Raw genomic sequence first — 13705 nt, 5'->3', positions numbered from 1 at the left:
AGGTATTTGCATTTCTCCTTCTGTCTGTGTATAATAATGTGTCTATACTTTATGCTTCTCGCTATAATATGTCCCTTTCCATTATTATTAGTAAGACTTGCTTAATTGCTAGCTTTACTGCAGGGAGTATTTGCAAGGAGGTGCGCTTGATTAGGTGGATTTCTGTGCCATCACCTTCTTTTTTCTCTGCATTGGAACGAGACAAAGTGTTAGGAGGTTCTGAAATGTTGCTAAGTTTAATGGATATGCTGGTTCTTCTATTTTGTTTCTTTGTTTCTGTTGTTTTTTTTTGTTTGCATATTGTTTGTCTTGTGGACTTCATTTCTGGGTGTTTTGTTCTTTTTTGCCTTTATCTTAATCCAGCCGTGTTTGATGTAAAATTTAAAAAAAGAAAAAGGTTGTGTGTTTTGTGATAGTTGAAAGTTATTGAAGCAGGATGATACCTACACATGTTTATGACTTGTGATGAGAACCTTCCTTTCTCTTTATTTGTTTTCATTGAAGTTTATTTTTTTAAAAATGTTTATACCATGTACTATAGAATTTGTGGGTTTCTTCAAACTATAGAATTTGTGGGTTTCTTCAAACTATAGAATTTGTGGTTTTCTTCAAACACCAAGACCAAGACGAAGGCATTATTGGGTCTGTGAAGAGAACGACAAACACAAGAATGAACAGAAAATTGAATAATTACATATCTCTGATACACCTTCTAAATCAGTTGTGGCGAATAACCTGCGTAGGAAAGGTGTTGTATATTGCATTGGGTGTGGAAGGTAATTGATTTTTTAAAAATGAAATTTTATTTTATCTTTTTTATACTGATTGTAGGCACAATACAAAAAGAGCCACATATGGCAGCAAGATTAGGCCCCGTTTCAGATATGGGAGGTTTTCCCCCCAAACTTAATGCATCTTAATATTATTTTCAGTCCTAATATAAGAGCTAGCAAGAGGTTAAATTTAGTCCAAAATACAAGGTACTAATCTATTTTGTTTCTTTTACTTATCCAAACTGACCCTATTGATTGTGTATATTAAAGTAGTTCGTACAAGAGGTAGTTTTAATCCAAATTATTTAAGGAGGTATCTTATGAAAATCAACACATATTTTTAACAAATACTCCTCTATTTCTTAATATAGGACCTAATTATTGAATTGATTTTGGTTCTAAATATAAGACATATTTATCATATTTATCAAGTTTTCCTAAATTCTCTCTATGAATACTCTCTCAACAATAATCAAGTATAAAGGGGAGAGAGGATATTAAGGAAGATGATTATGGTGTTTTAGGAAAAACATGTCATATTTCTTATAATTAACTAACTTACCTAACTTCCTTAATTTAATCAAATTAGTTAAATAGGTCTCATATTAAGAATCGGAGGAGTAACTAATTTAAATACTTTCTTTAATATATCCAAATTAGTTAAGTAGATCATATATTAAATATTAAATTTATCTAATTTAGGTAGATCAAGAAAGTAGTTAAATTAACTGTTTGTGAAAAATATGTGTTGGTTTCACTGCAAATACTATTTTAACTCATTTAGAGTAGAACTATCCTTTAATGCAAACTCACTTAACATACACAATCAATATGGTTAGTTTGAATAAATAAAAATAAATAAATTAAAATCTTATATTTAAGAACAAATTTAACCCTCTACTAATTTTTATATTAAGGGTTAGAGGTGGTAAATATGAAGCGGCTTTATCTCTTTGAAATCTTGAGAGAAAAATCCAAATCAAATTGGAGATCAAGAAATAGTGTTGGGATAACTGGCCACTGACATTTAAAATAAAGTTCAAAAATAACTTTTTGAGGGCCAAATCACATTTTTTTTCACCCTAAGAAAATAGAGATTATTTTAATACCATTTCAAAGCATAAATTGAATACAAAATTCAGTAGTTTATTTTCTTGGGTGTTTATATAATTATATCGCAATATTCAGGCAAAAAAATAATTATATCGCAATATATTTTTTTTTCCAGCTACACGGCTTTTTATAAGGGAAGAAGACAGGAAAATACCCTTAAATATGTGAAAACCCATATAAGTGCATGTGAAAAGCAAAATTCCATATCAGACATGGGGTACTGATCTGGCATTTGCAAATGTTGGCCGAAGACATAATTGACCCCGATCAATGCATAAAAAGAAAGACAATATAGAAGGAAGCTTGTGACCGGGGGAGCTTGTGGGAAGGCAAAGGAGGGGATGAAAATCGGTGGAAGTTATTGAAGAAAGGCAAGGTAAGTTTAATTTTAAAGTCATTAATACTGTCTAAAGTTCAGCTTCTTCTTCCTCCTCTCCTGATGGTCGTTATTTCGGTAGGTTGTGTATATGGGTGAGTAGGTTTTAGGTGGGTAAAGAGGTGAAGTGTTGGGTTATTATTTTTTGGTGTTGTAAAGAACTTCATTCATAGGTTTTGGTCTTTCATTTTGTGGGTCTGCATTGGTAGAAAGTGTAAAGCAAATTCCTTCCTCTTTCATATCGTCCATCAAAGTCTTACATACAAGTGACATCAGCTGCGTGTTTATTTTCTGGATTCCACCCAGTGAAAGTAGTTCTTCCCGAGTGAGTACTTCATCATGCATATCAACTATTGGCTTGGAAAAGGAACAAAAAAAATTCAGTCCTGGATATGATTTTGTTGTCAACTCATATAGGTGACGGGTGAAAACATAATGAAAAGTTGTCATTTTATGATAACTTACTGGTCACCCTAATCCCGCAGAGGCATCCTGGATATGGTCTTAAAAAATTTGTCCTTGTCCTCCAAAGTCCTCTTTCTCTTATGCATTTCCTTCGTCTAGATCCATGAAGATCTAACTGTTGATTTAATCACCCTCTTTGATCTTCGGAGTTGTTGTCCCTCCTCCACTCCTTCCCCACTCACATCACAGATTGCTTGTCCTTCGCCAGTAGCCTCATCATCATCACCTTCTGCTTCTCCTTCTTTTTCACTGGCAGATTTATCCTTGTCACCTTGTCCTCTTCCTTCTTCTTCACTGGAAGATTTATCATCCTCAGCTTCTTCTACTCCATCTTCTTCACTGCTACATTTATCATTGTCTCCCTCTTCTCCTTCTTCTTCTTGTACAGATTTACCCTTTTCTCCTCCTTCTATGGGAGACTCATCATTATTTCCACCTAAATTGTCCTCAAAATCTTCATCAATGTGAAAACTATCATCACCTCTTCCAACTCCTTCTTCCACCTCAATTGGCTCCTTACTTCCCTCTTGGACACCTTTTTTGTGTGCCTCTTTTGTCAGCTGAACCTTCAGCAACTCTTCCGCAATTACAGTGAGTAGTCTTTTATTGCTCTTATCAATAATAGTCACCAATCGTCCATAAAGATTATTTAGCTCCTGTAAACACTACCATCAAATTCAACATAATCCATATCCTAAACAACTAAAAACACTAGACAAAGTAACACATACTGGGCCTAGATAAGGAACTCCTACTCTGTCTTCTTGCCCCACTTTCACATCTCTTTGTGTCCTTCTAAACAATAATCCTATGTTGCTCTCCCTCTCTGTCTTAACAACTTCTTTAACTCTCTCCTCATTCCAATACTCAATAGCATTTGCAGCATCATGCACATCAGTTTTTTTCAACCTGAAGTGCTCGCACAAATATATCTGCAACATGAAATATATAAAATTATACAAATATCAATTAAATCAAATATTGACAAATTACATTACATTACATACCAACAGCAAGTACACACAGCTGCTCACATTAGAGCTCCCACCACTTCTGAATGCTTTAACATAAGCCTTAAACTCTTTCGTTAAGTCCTTCATAATATATGTAGCCCAATCATAATGCTCAAACCCATTTATAATGCAAGCCATTAGCTTCAGTAACCGATCACTTACTTTATCCCTTGAATTTGGACACAGAAAAGATTCCAAGGGTGTACAATATAAACAAAAACTCAAATTTATCATCATGCTCTGCAGATTTAATGTCATTTAATATCTTGGTAAATGACACTTTATAGTACTCCTTCTTTAATTGTTGATATGTTGGATTATTTTCATCTACTTTGGCCTTCACTACTTCCCCAGTGTCAAGTACACCAAACAATATTTTAACATCTTCTTGCTTGAATTCCTTTGAAATGCCCCTAATTCTGAATTCATGTGTTGTTAGATCATATGAACGAAGAAAAGCCACTAGTAGGTCATGTGGGAGTCTCTCACATGCTACATGCAGCAACTTTGAGAACCCTATCTTCTCTCTCTCTCCCTCAAACTTGCATTATCATTTACAAAGTCCGCCAATGACCTGAATTGGGGCAAAGAGCACCAGGTTTGAATGGAATTTTGTTCTTCCTTGTTTTCTTCCTCTCAGGCCTTGATTCCCTAGCCTTGTCATTGTACCTCTTTTTTTCCTCCTCACACAACTCTTTCCATGCCTTTGACACTTCCTTATTCTGTTCCTTAAAACGCTTTGACCTCTTTCCCCCTAATTTCTCATAAAACTCCTTCCTAAACAACATGAATCCATTCTGTACTGATTTTGATGAATCTCCTTCCAAGACCATCTTCACTCTTCTGCATATAAACAGTCACTGATGGTCAACTGTTGTCATTCACTATACAGTCGTTGTCAATCGCAATATAAACATTCAAAATATCATCTTCAACAGTCACTAGTACTCAAATGTTGTCATTCGCTATGCAATAATTGTCAATTGTTGTACCTATGTAATAACTTCCACTTATAGATGTTTTCACCCACGCACACAAATTAGTAAAAAATGATCATGCAAAAAGTAATCACCAAAATATAACGTTTCCTCACCTCATTCAGTACAGTGAGGCTTAATCTTTAATTAACAATAAAATCATTCAAAAAAATCATCTAAAACAGTTACTTGTACTCAAATGTTGTCATTCACTATGCATTTGTTGTCACTCGCAATAAACCATTCAAAAATTCATCTTAAGCAGTCACTACTAGTCAAATGTTGTCACTCACTATGCATTCATTGTCACTCGCAATAAAAACATTCAAAAATTTATCATCAGGAGTCACTACTACTCAAATGTTGTCATTCACTATGAATTTGTTGTCAATCACAGTAACAACATTCAAAAAATTATCTTTAGCAGTCACTCGTACTCAAATGTTGTCATTCACTATGCATTCATTGTCACTCGCAATAAAAACATTCAAAAATTCATTTTCACTAGTCACTAGTACTCAAATGTTGTCATTCACTATGAAATCATTATCAATTCCTACACCTTTGTAACAAACTCCACTAACAGATGTTGTCACCATCAAACACCAATTACCCAAAAATGATCATGCAAAAACTATTGACAAAATAAATTGGTGCCTAGTGTAACATCCTGAGTTTTATCGGGTTTTAATAACCTCTTTTGGTTGATTTTGAGGATAGATTAGTGATTTTAATGTTGATCTTGGTGTTTGGATTGGAATTGAGATTTGTTGGAGGAATAGGTGAACGTACCCCTGTCAGGGTATGTTCGCCGCGGCGAAGTTTTACTTTGCCACGGCGAACCGGGAGTTCCAGGGGAGAGTATCCTTTCGGGAAGGTTTCGCCGCGGCGAAGTCAGGTTTTCAGGCGAGTAATCCCTCTCGGGATTAGTTCGCCGCGGCGAAGTTATGGGTTTGCCACGGCGAAGGAGTCCGAATCTATATAGTCGCGGGAGGGGTTCAGTTGTGCGAAAATTAGAAAAATCTGAGGTAGAGAGAGAGGCTCTGCTAGGGTTTCGGTATTTTGGCTTGGAGGGGGCATTTCCAAGGATCCATTACCTCAAGTAAGTGATTTTAACCTCTAATCTACTTTCTTTCTTGGAATTTCTGAGGATTTGTGGTAAAACCCTAGAATTTTCTAGGTTGTGATGGAATTGAGGTTTTTGACCGATTGTTTTGAGTTTAATTGATTGCTTTGGGTTAGTCTAAGTTTTTAATCGGTGTAGTTTTCTTGGATTTGAAGAACTTAGAGTTTTTGAAGTTAGGGTTTATGGGAAAGGAAGTTTTGTGATTGAGGATGATAATGTAGAGGTTGATTTTGAGTTTTGTGAATTGGGTTATGTCAAGGAGGGTTAAATTGGATGTTTAATCGGTTTAGATTGTTGTTAGAACTTCAATTGTTCAAATGGGATGTTTGGGTGTAGAATTCCTATAGTGGGTCCTTGAGGTTTGAACCCTAATTGATGCTTGGAAGGGGATTTGATGTTTTAATGGACTTTTATGACTTTGGAGTGTTGTTATGATGGTTATACCCTTTGAGTTGGGTAGAGTTTTGGTTGGAGCTAGGAATTTTGTGTCCCCAAGTGTTGTTTTGGCCACATTATTAGTTTGAAAGCTAATACATGATGATTGTGTGTTTGTGTGCTTGTGTAGACCGGTTGTGAGCCTTGTTGGTGCACAGACTGTATTGTTGGTTGTTATTCCTTGTTCAGGCGAGAGGTAACCACTTTCCAATCCTTAGTACTTGCTTTTGTGGTATTCTAAGTAGATTTATGTTTTGTGCTCCGAGTAACAATTATATTCAAAGTGTATGTTGTATATATAAAAAGGAAAACCGTCTTGTGGGGTTTCGATTGATGATGAATGAATCTTGGAATTGTGAAAGATATGCCACTGAAAGAAGTTAATTATGAAATGTTCAATTACTATTTGATTATGGTTTGAGCATGATGCATGAATTGGGAATTGATGAGAGTTTTGATTGTTACTACCACGTGGTAAGGCCTCCATTAATGCATGATGGTTGGCTCTTTACGTCCCCCATAGTGAGGGATAGGCCAGGTTCGGCTCTTGAAAATCCCCCAAAGTGAGGGATATGGTTGATGGGAATTGCATCATTGTACTTGCATGAATTGTTGTGGCTATCATTTATAATATTACTTGTGAAATGCCCCACTTGACACCTCACGAGCACCTATTTAGTAGTACCTTGAATTGGAAAGGTTGGTTACTGGGACGTTTATCTCACCCCGTGGTTTACAATATTTTCAGGTGAAGGTTCTAGGCGTGCGCCTTCGGGAAGAGACGCAGAAACTTGAGCTTGGTTAGCCTTAGGCCTCTAGCCTTTGTTTATGTATGGATAGTTGTATATTGCCACAGTTAGGGTCCCTTTGAAATGTTTTGATTACCCGGCTTTATGGTAAACCGGAGGAAGTGTATCTTATCACTTTTAATTGGCCAGAGGCCCTTTCTATGGTTTGTGGAACTTTGATTTACATTGTTGGAAACCCTTTATATGGGCTGATTTTGATATCTTGTGTTACCCGGATAGAGGCTCGGAGGCCTAGTGGTTGTGAATGATTGATGTTAGTTGCATGTACTGAGTTTGGATTTGACCCGAGTTTGAAAGTCAATTTCTAAAAGTATACAAATTTCTTTCTACTATGGTACTTCATTTTAACAGATTTCCTTTTCTACCATAGTAGTGAATTTTATGATTTTGAGGTGAAGGGTCTTACAATGAAGGGTCTTACACCTAGCCTCATTCGGTACACTGAGGCTTAATCTTTAATTAACAATAAGATCATTCAAAAAATTATCTTAAGCAGTCACTCATGCTAAAATGTTGTCATTCACTATTCAGTCGTTATCAATCGCTATACCTATGTAATAAACTCTACTAACAGATGTTCTCATCATCAAACACCAATTAGCCAAAATGATCATGCAAAAATTATTAACAAAATAAATCATTCCCTCTCCTCATTCAGTATCGTGAGGCTTAATCTTTCTTTCATTAACAAACAAATCATTCAAAAATCATCTGAAATCAACTTACCTTCGCGTGATTAACCCATTAGTTCAACCGAATAACCTTATTACTCTCCAAAATCTCTAATCTCTAATGTAATTGATTGCCCAACGACAACCACCGTGCAAATAAAATAAATAATCAACTTATCAGACCCCAGTAATGGTGGCGATCTTCCCCTCACACCAATAGTGTTCATCCGACAGTGACTACTCCACTCACAGCTACGATGTTCCCTTGAAGGCGATGCCGCTTCCTCTCACCCTCACAACGGCCGATGACAGTTCCTCACAGGCACGATGTTCCTTCCCCTCACGGCAACTAGCGATTATGGCGTGGAGATGTGGGCATAGGAAGTTTCACAACGACACAATGCAAATAACCTCTCCTGCGTTCCGTCTTTTTTTTCTTTTAATTTTCCTCAGGGGGAATTCTGTCTTTGGCCAACATTTCCAAATGCCATATCAGTACCCCAGGTCTGATATAGAATTTTGCTTTTCACATGCACTTATTTGGGTTTTCACATATTTAAGGGTATTTTCCTGTCCTTTTCCCTTTTTATAATTTAAATTTTTATACTTGCATGCCCATATCATTACGCACATCCAGAAAGCTGTAAAAGATCGAAGAAGATTAGACTACGGTGGCAATGGCGACGAGCATCATCGCTGCAAATGCTATAAAGGGCAGCGCTACTATGCTGTCGCTTTCTTCCTTATGGAAAGCTAGGGCTCATGGCTCCTTTTCTTCCTTAGTAACTCGTTCTTCTCTCATTACTCAATCCAAATTCCCCATTTTCTCCATCTCCTCATCACCATCCCGAGAAAGAAGAAGAATCTCATCTCCCTTCTCTTCCTTTTGCACCCCTTCTACTGATGAAGCAATGGCGGAATCCGTCGCAACCACTTTCGGTGATGCTTCTGGTAACAATGAAATAAATGTTAAGGACACCGCCGGCTTGCTCGACATAAGGGTTGGGAGAATTCTAAGGGTGTGGAAACACGAGGAGGCTGACTCTCTTTATGTGGAAGAGGTGGATATTGGTGAGCCAGAGGCCAGAATCGTTTGCAGTGGCCTTGTCAAATACATTCCTCTCGACCACCTTGAGGTAATTTTTCGATGTCAGCTTGTTATAAGGTTTGATTGCTGAGCCTTTACCAGTAGCATTCATATTTTGATAAATGAGAAAAATTTTGTTTAAAATTGATAGTTTGATTGCTGAGCCTTTACCAGTAGCATTCATATTTTGATAAATGAGAAAAATGTTGTTTAAAATTGATAGTTTGATTCGTACTCAATGTGTTTGGCAGCTGTGTTCCTAATTTCTCTACCTTGGGAAAATGGGATCTCTATCTGACATTCTTATAAATGTGATAAACGAATTAACAACACATAGATGGAACACACAAACACACAGTAACAGGTGTTTTTGAAGTTTTAATAATAATTAAAAAAGAAAAAGAAAACTGCAAGATGCATCTTGCACTGGTCTTCCATGTCAATTTGTCTCATTGGACTTAGTAAGTGAGTAGAGAACAGTTATTTTCCATACTTTACTTTCAAGGCCTGTCCTTTGTTGCTCCTTGAAATGAGGACTCTGTTAGCAAGACGGTTTATGTTCTGCAAATAATGCATGAGTTGATGGCTTAGACAGATTCTTTCTGCTGGACTGGAGTAACTGTTTTTAAATCGAAAATGATGTTTCGGAATTGAACTTGAAGCCTGACATTGACGTAATAAATAATTCATATATGCAGGGCATAAAAGTAATTGTTCTTTCCAATTTGAAGCCAAGGAACATGCGTGGGGTCAAGTCTTCCGGCATGCTCATGGCTGCTTCTGATGCAAAGCATGAGAATGTTGAACTTCTTTTTCCTCCCGAGGAAGCAACCCCGGGGGAAATTAAAGAATATGGTTTGGATCAGAAGATGAAAAGGAAAATCAACCTGCTCCTGCGACTCCCAATCAGGTAATAGCTCTACTTTTATTACATGATAGCTTTTTCCAATGAGGATAAGTTCTATAATTTAGGACAATGATTTTTTTCACTGCTGAAAATATCGGGATAAGTTTGTTCTTGTCAGTTAGGACAATGATTTTTTTTACTGCTAAAAATATCGGGATAAGTTTATTCTTGTCAGTTATGGGCAAATTTTGTTGAGACATAAGAATAGTTTTCACTTATTGGTAGTTAGTTATTTTTCTTTTTTCTCTTTTCCCCCTTCTTTTAACATCGCATGGTAATACTTCCGGTAACGACTCAAGAAGCAAGATTGACCTGCTTCTCCCGATCTCTTCCAAAACGCTGTCGTTTGCTTGAAGGAGGGGCAATCTGGAACTGGAACTGGAACTGGAACTCAACCCAGAGTAGCCTCACTAAAACAACTTGAAAATGGGACTTGGACTTGGGTCCAAATCGATAGAAAAACGGCAGTCTTCTTCCAAGCTTTGTCCCGATCGATCGGGATGCTTCTTCCTCTACAAAGAAAAAGAATATTGTTGGATTGCGAGCTCCAACGATGTCCTCCATCAAGCTTCGTCTTCTTCCTTAGATCCCTGGCGGAAGCTTTATCTATGGCTTGCAGCTCTGCTTCAACCACTACTGAGAAAACGGCTACAAAAATGCGCATGTTTTATGCATTTTCTGCAATATATACAATGAATCCAGGATAAGCAACATGATGATCGATTTATTTATTGCTTACTGTGAAAGTTAATTTTGAATTGCTGATTTGGGCTGGTTATAAGCGCTGATTGGGCGTCCCTTAAAAATAATTTCCAAGCTGTTGAACTAAAGAAAATTCAAATGTGTAAATTGCAGAATCAATGGCCTGTGCAAAAGACGAATTCCATTTCTCAGCTACAGAATAGAACGTAAATTCCGACTGCTTGAAATCGAAGCTTTTCTCTGTTTGGGTTTAATATCACTAAAAAAGTCAGAGGTGTGACAGAATTCACTCGCGGTAAACACAAGAGTCCCATAACGCGTGTTAAATTTCCATTTCAAGAAGACGAGGGTTCATTGACTTGCTTGGTGAGGTGACTGTCCAGGGTGGACCATATTAAAGCTGTATTAAATAGTACTATGACTAATTTAAATACATTAAAAAAATAAATTAAATTAGTTATTTGTAATATATAATTATTGTCTTTCCTAAAATATGCTTAATAATTAAGTGTATTGGCTAGAAATACTATTATTAGGAGAACTATCTTAAAAAAAATACATAAAAATGAAAGATAACGTGAATTGAGGTTTTATATTTAAAATCAAATTAAAAATCAAATGAGATTTTATATTAAGAACTGGAGGTATTATTTGTTAATTGTCAAAGATCTCTATTCAATTTGATGACGCAAATTGTTCCGATCAACTAACTCGTCCAACTACATTGTTCTTTAACATTTTTCAATGACGCCCGCTCATTTTCTTCTCGATATGAATGCTCCGTTTTGAACTTCCTTCGAAGAAAAAAAAAAGAAAGAAGGAAAAAACATATACTTTACGCGTGAAAGTGGGGGCACACAGAATGAAAGCTCAATTATAAGACCAATGTCATGACGTTGTAGCTACGTGGTAGTTGATTTTATTACGTTACTGCATTTTCTCATACCGATGTCTTAATGAAAGTTCAGTTGGGGACCACTTAACAAAGAATGAAAGACAGATTTACCCTCTTACGCGGAAACGGAGAAATATACACACACATATATGTGTGTGTGTACATGCTGCTGAGATGTACAGCTTTTGCCTACAACCAAAGTTTGCTGGAGAGAGAGATATATATCAATGGCAAAACTACCAGTGATTGAGATATTATTACACCTTGTCTGCTTGTTAATCTTAGTTTCTGTTGGGAGCAGTAATGGTTGCCACTTGATTAATTGCTTGGCCTCTGATCGAGAAGCTCTAATGGACTTCAAAACTGGGCTTCAAGATCATGGCAATGTGTTATCTTCATGGAGGAGTAGCAACTGTTGTGAATGGCATGGAATACAGTGTGACAACAACACAGGGACAGTTGTTGCAGTTGATCTCCACAACCCATACTGGGGTCCCAATTCTAATTCTTCACATGAAGGGTATGTATTCCGGAGCCTGAGTGGTGAAATAAGATCATCTCTGATGAATCTTAAGTCACTAAGGCATTTAGACTTGAGTTTTAACACATTCAATGGAGTATCAATACCTGAATTTTTTTTTTTTTTTTTATCTGAATACCTGAATTTTTTGGATCTTTGGAGAATTTGCAATATTTGAACTTGTCACATGCCGGCTTTACTGGCACCATTCCTCCACATTTAGGAAACCTGTCTCACTTGCAAGTTCTTGATCTTGGGTTTCTTGAATTACATGTTGACAATTTTCAATGGATAAATGGTCTTATCTCTTTAGAATATCTGGCGATGAATGGGGTTGACCTTTCGTTGTTGAAAGATTGGTTTGATGTATTGAATCAGCTGCCTTCTATAGTTGAATTGCATCTATCTGGTTTTAACTTACCTAGTTATATTCGACCTCTTGTGTCTCTAAATTTTTCTTCACTTGCTGTCATGGATCTTAGCTTTAATAACTTCCATTCAAAGGTACCAAATTGGCTTGTGAATACAAGTAGCCTGCAACATATTGATATGAGTGAAAGTGGCCTGTATGGAAGAATACCACTTGATCTAGGTGACATGCCAAATTTATTATGGTTGGATTTAAGTCGGAATTATGATCTTACAGCAAGTTGCTCCCAACTCTTTAGAAAAAGATGGGAAAAGATACAAATTATTAATTTAAAAGACAACAAAGTGCATGGAAAACTCCCCTCATCTTTGGGAAACATGACTTCTCTCACTAGACTTTATCTTGATTCTAATGCTATTGAGGGTAGTATTCCAAGTTCTATTGGAGAACTTTGCAATTTGGATCGTTTTTCTTCATCAAGGAATAATATGATAGGAAATCTACCTGAAATTCTTTAAGGAACACAAACTTGTCCTTTTAAAAAACCTCTACATAATTTGCAATATTTGGTTTTGAGGGACAATCAACTCGGTGGTAAAATTCCACATTGGTTAGGTCAACTAGAAAATATGATTGGAATTGATCTTAGCCATAATTTGTTTGAAGGACCTATTCCAACTTCTTTCGGATCAATGAAAAATCTTAATATCTTACAACTTGGAAAGAATAAATTCAGTGAGACTCTTCCAGAAAGTTTAGGACAACTTTCAACCCTATCAGGGTTGGATGTTTCTTCTAATCAATTGGAAGGCATAATATCTGAAATTCATTTTTCAAAGCTTACCAATCTGATATTCTTGGACCTATCCTTCAATTCATTCATTGTGAACATCAGCTCTAATTGGATGCCCCCCTTCCAAGTTGAAATACTTATGATGAGTTCATGCATTGTGGGGCCTTCATTTCCATTTGGCTCCAATCACAAAAAGAGATAAAACATTTAGACCTCTCAAATGCGAGCATTTATGATTCTATGCCAAATTGGTTTTGGACGAGCATGACTACCTTGTCTTTCGTATCTCTTTCTCATAATGAAATTTCTGGACAAATACCAGAGTCCATTGGAGATATGTGTGATTCTCTATTGACCATTGATCTTTCAAGCAACAACTTCATCGGAAGGATCCCTTCCAGCCTTGCAAATTGTTCCATCTTACAAGCACTAGATCTTAGCAAGAACAAGGTGTCAGGAGTTATTCCAAATTCCTTAGGTCAATTGCAACAGCTGACGTTATTGCACCTAAGTGACAACCAACTCTCGGGGAAGTTGTCATCATCATTCATGAATTTATCCTATTCGCAAACCTTGGATCTTGGAAACAATGAACTTTCCGGTGGAATTCCTTCTTGGATTGGAGATGGATTTTGAAATCTTGCAATTCTTAACTTGAGGTCCAATGCATTCT

The 13705-nt window shown here is 36.5% G+C and overlaps 1 pseudogene; it reads left to right on the top strand.

Moving 5' to 3' along the window:
* Window positions 1-8404: 8404 nt before the first annotated feature.
* LOC114733092 (aminoacyl tRNA synthase complex-interacting multifunctional protein 1-like) lies at window positions 8405-12207 on the top strand (annotated as a pseudogene).
* The last annotated feature ends 1498 nt before the right edge of the window (window positions 12208-13705 follow it).

This window comes from Neltuma alba, unplaced genomic scaffold (genome assembly GCF_004799145.2).
Source record: "Neltuma alba isolate B1F8T4 unplaced genomic scaffold, ASM479914v2 tig00012964_pilon, whole genome shotgun sequence".
NCBI classification, from domain to species: domain Eukaryota; kingdom Viridiplantae; phylum Streptophyta; class Magnoliopsida; order Fabales; family Fabaceae; genus Neltuma; species Neltuma alba.
The sequence above is the reverse complement of the archived record's forward strand: the minus strand, read 5'-3'. Positions and strand labels throughout refer to the sequence as shown.